Here is a 4,672-nt window from a genome sequence, read left to right as displayed (position 1 = left end):
ATAATTCTACAGTCCCATCTCCAACACATGAGCATTCCAATCTCTTCACGTCCTCTCCAGCATTTAACAACCTACGGAGTTGTTAAAGGACCTGAGTTTCTGCTCCCAGTGCCGTCAGTCTAAGAACAGATTCCTCTCAGTAACACAGTAGCAGCTAACTTCCACTCTCATAATCTCTCATTACCAAAAAGCTGGAAAATGAAACTACATGGTACTAGTTATAAGGTGACCAGATTTTAACACTGGTAAAGCGGGACACCATTGATAAAACTCATATCCTGGCGAAATAGCCACATGGCAGCTGAAAACCACATACCCCAGCTTGTCATGCTTTCTTTCCCAAAATCGGGATTTTTAGAAAATGCCATGGGACTCGGGAAAAATTGTTAAAAAAATCTAGACTGTCCCACCAAAAGCGGGACATGTGGTCACCTTATGCTAGTACTGTAAACATATCAAAAGGAGAAAGACGAGGCAGCCTGCTTCTAAAAGAATCACGGTCTTGGAAACCTTACGGAGCACTGCTGCTCTGTCCTGCAGGGTCACGGTGAGTCCTAACTGGCTAGACGCCATGGAGAGCTCAGATCAACTGGGAGCCCTGTGCAGGGGCATTGGTACAATCAAAGGAGATTGTGCTAGGGCTGGATTTTATTATAGAGTCCACGGTCCTGGACTTTGAACTACTCGTGCCATTCCAACTTCTGTTACCTTTGTTGATCTTAATCAGTGGTCAACTGATTTGTGATATTTCTGTCTCTTGCTTTCTGTCACCAGTCTCACCTCACTGTTGTGCACAGCATGAAAAAAGGGAGGATTAAAAGTCAATTCTTGGGATTGCCGATTTGGCTCCCTGATTAAAAGTCTTCTCTGGCTGGATTTTCATCTCTTACAAAATGAAGACCAGATTTCTTAGCATGATATGGTCTCATTGACATCCCCTCCCACCTCCGCCTCCCTTCCCCACATTCTCTCCTTTTCACATCAGAGTCAGCAACTCTGAATTTACAGTGCTGGCACAGCAGGCAAGTCCGTGTCTTTGTGCCGATGGTGCTCGGGGGCGTTGGTTTTGGGGGCTCCTCTAGGGGTGACTGTGACTGAAATGACGTATCTATTTTCAGAGCCTTCAGCCCCGTGAAGGTGGAGATTTTGAGGAAGATAGACTGGCTTTCTTGGGTAGTTCCAGGCTGTTTACCTGAGGGGATGGGGTCAGGGCTGAGGTATCAAAGAAAAGGAGGGCACGAGCATTTGTCTGCTACTGCTATTTGGAGCTTTCTTGGGACTAAGAGGTCAGTGAAAGCAACAAGGATGAAAGCAGCAAAAGGCCTGTAGAAGTAATCTTTTCACATGACTCTTTTTCCGTTAAACACTAGAAGCCCCGATGATTAACTGGAATGCCCAGGAAGGAGAGACCTACATATTTCATACTCTCTGTCTCAAAACCTTTCCATTTACTCTACCAGAACCACAACGGAAACTACAACCCCGGGAGACTCCTTGATACAAGGCTGCCCAAGAGGTCAATCCCCAACAGAAATCTGATGCCCAGACATAGTTTCAGGATTATTCTCTGGATCTGCCCTACAAAACCACCCAGCATACACGTTCAAGGAGATGGGTCCGTTGGGGAAGGACTTGACAATTGTGTCATGTGTGGCCTTGGGGACATCTGATAAGAAAAGAGGAGACTTAGGTCCTTTTCGAGGTGCTCATGTCCTCAGAGGACCAAATGGCTTTTAACTTAGAACGATTGGATTTATGAAAGGAAGAAAACAAAGAATTCTAATAGGATTTTCGAGAATCATTGTGCAGGAGTAGATGCAATCTAGCTACTTGCAATTCCAATTGCTAAATGCAGAGACCTGTTTCTGGAAGTGCTGATGTAGTCAAAAGATTAGGTATCTAAAAATTATGGGCCTTTGGCAAAGGCGGCCTCCCCTTTGGAATGTATAACCAACCACATTCTATTTTATAGGACATGATTTCTTTCCTGAGCTTGTTTATCTGTTGGTAGGCGGTCAAGAAAAACATAATCACTGGAGTTCTGTTTATGATTTTGAATAGTCCTTACAGTTTCTGTCTGCACTGGGACTGATAATCTAACAATATGTACCGTTTGTATATGGCCAGTCTCACCCGTTTGCTGCACGAATCCAACAGTCTAGCTAAAAGCAGACTAGAACCCTGATCTGTGCTCTGGGTGATGACTGAAATACATATGTAGATGACACCCATATCAGATCTCAAGAGTTAAGCAGTAATTCACATAATACATTTTCAATAATGGTGAACCATCTTGTTTCGGCCTTAGTGCTAGGTCATTTTCTTAAGACATCAGTCTTGGTTCTACCACAAAAAGAAAATAAATTTTAATAGTTACTGGTTTTTCTTTAAAAAAATAGTAAACTAGAAAAATAGAATTACACTGCAACCAAATAGTTTAAAATGCTCTCTGCCTATCTCCCCATTCTCCGCTTCTTCCTTTCTCTTCCCTGTCCTCCTTCCATTTCTCTCTGACCATTCCTTAAACTCTTCAGAATAACTCAGTACGTTCTGATTTTTCTTACTCCATCCTTCCACATTTCAAGTTCAATTATTTTTTTGTCTCCAAAGGAGTCTAGTGTCAATCTATCTAGGCTTTCTAATATCTTTATTATTGTTATATCTCTATCTATTTTTAAGTTCAATACACGAAAAGACAACTCCCCAGCTTTCTTCTCAGGCCCTATCCCCAAGGAGAGGGGTGAGGGGTGAGCCTTCCTTTCACCCCACCCTCTCCACCTCACCTTTACCCCACTCTTCACCCTACAGGCCTCTCCCAGGACCCAAGTCACTTACAGGAGACAACGTGGCTCTCGGAAGTGCAGGTACCAGACGGTGACGAGCAGTTCCTTCCTGATCCACTTTCAGAAAACAGAACTTTCCACAGCCCTGCCCGCCAGGATCCAGAAGGAGCCCCAGAATCCATGCACAGACTGGGCTCGGTTCTGCAGCAGAAAGCCGCCTCGCCCCTACCACCATGGCTACCAATGCCTAAGATCTTTCCAGAAAAATGCTATCAAGTCCCCCGCCCCCGGCGGCCCTGGACAGTAGCTCCTTCAGCCCTTTCCCCCATACAGAACAAGACAGCTTCCCAAGGCTTTCTGGCACTTCCCAGCACCCCCTGGGGCTATGGGTACCTCGGGGAGCACAGCTCCATCTTTCAGCAGCCCTGAGCCCCTCCCAGCCCCCTACCAACACCAGATATGGTAGCCCTGCCTGCCCTAAGCCAGCCTGGGGGAGCTTCAAGCAGGAATACCTGGGTCCCCTGTATGAGCAGGCATGTCAGTCCGCAGGGGGCCTGGGTGGGGTCTATGGGCACAGGTACCCAGAGGCAGGGGTGGTGATCAAACAAGAACAGATGGACTTCACCTGCGACTCCGATGTCCCTGGGTGCTCCTCACGGTGACGACATGGGCTGTGGCTGTGAGAAGCTTCTTCGACCCTTCCCATGTGATATCTGCGTCGATCCGGAGACATTTGAAAGCGGCATCAAGCAGGAAGGGATTGGCGTGTTCTGGGAGGGGCCGCGCCTAGCAGCGATGGCAGTTTTGGGTGGCCCTGCTGGATGACCCAACGCAGGCCCATTTCATTGCCTGGACCGGACGGGGACGGGAGTTCAAACTCCATTGGATGGAGCCTGAGGAGGTCCCAGGCTGTGGAGAACCGGCAGGCCATGCCTTATGACAAGCTGCGCCACTCACTCCGATACTGTTAGGAGAGAGACGTCGTACAGAAGGTGGCCTGTGAGCGCTGCTTGTACAAACTGGTGTCGAAAGCAAGGCGCGCTTCTTTCTGGCTTTCTGGGACAATCAGACAACGGGTGCCCCACTCTCAAGGTCGAGTCTGCCGGCCTGTCAGTGAGGAGGGCCCCCTTCCCTGTCCCACTTGGATGAGAGCCCCACCTACCTCCCTGAGCTAACTGACCCTGCCCAACCTTTTGGCCCCAAGGCTGGCTACTCTTACTAGCTGCCTCCTGCCACCAGTGGCTACTGTCCCCTGGGCATAGAGATGAATTTGGCATTGGGGAAACCCTGACAAAAACCCACCAGTGTCTCTGGGGCAGATTCCCACTGTCCCCTGGGCTGCCCATGACAAGAGTCACAGGAGGGAATAGTTTGGAGAACGGAGGTCTCAACAGCTCCCCTGGGGTTTTCACCTGTACCCCAGAGGAGGTCAGCTCTGCCTCTCTAAGCCCTGCCTCCTCCGAAGGAGAGCTTGTTCTGCTCTGGGGTGGAAAGAACCTCCCAAGTTTATCCTGGCCAGCTTGGTGGTTCATTAAATTCCCCAGACTACCAGACACGGGGAGACCCTTGAACCCTATAATCTGTTGACCTCAAGTTATGGCCCCAGAGGGCCCCACTTGTCAGTTCTTGGTGCTGTGTTCCTAGAGACAAGGGAGGCACAGAAAGGAGCCTGGGATGGTGGGGGCTCCGGAGGAGCCAGAATATGCCGTCCTTACTCCTTACAGGAGGTGGAGGTGCCTGCTTCCTCCGGGGCCCAGGCCTGGCATCCTCACTCCAGCACATCAGCCACGCCCTAAGAAAGACCCGTGCTCCTCCTGTGTGTGTGTGTGTGGGGGGGGGGAGGTGGGGGGCGATATGAGAAATGAGGTGTGAGGTTGAGAAAGGATACA

General features: G+C 49.2%; 1 pseudogene; it reads left to right on the top strand.

Annotated features, from left to right (window-relative positions):
- Nucleotides 1–571: 571 nt before the first annotated feature.
- LOC115869792 lies at nt 572–4,005 on the top strand (annotated as a pseudogene).
- The last annotated feature ends 667 nt before the right edge of the window (nt 4,006–4,672 follow it).

The sequence above is a fragment of the Echinops telfairi genome, unplaced genomic scaffold, assembly GCF_000313985.2.
Source record: "Echinops telfairi isolate 266 unplaced genomic scaffold, ASM31398v2 ScPeMD7_46;HRSCAF=168, whole genome shotgun sequence".
NCBI lineage: Eukaryota > Metazoa > Chordata > Mammalia > Afrosoricida > Tenrecidae > Echinops > Echinops telfairi.
Note: the sequence above shows the minus strand (reverse complement) of the source record. Positions and strands in the feature narration are given on the sequence as shown.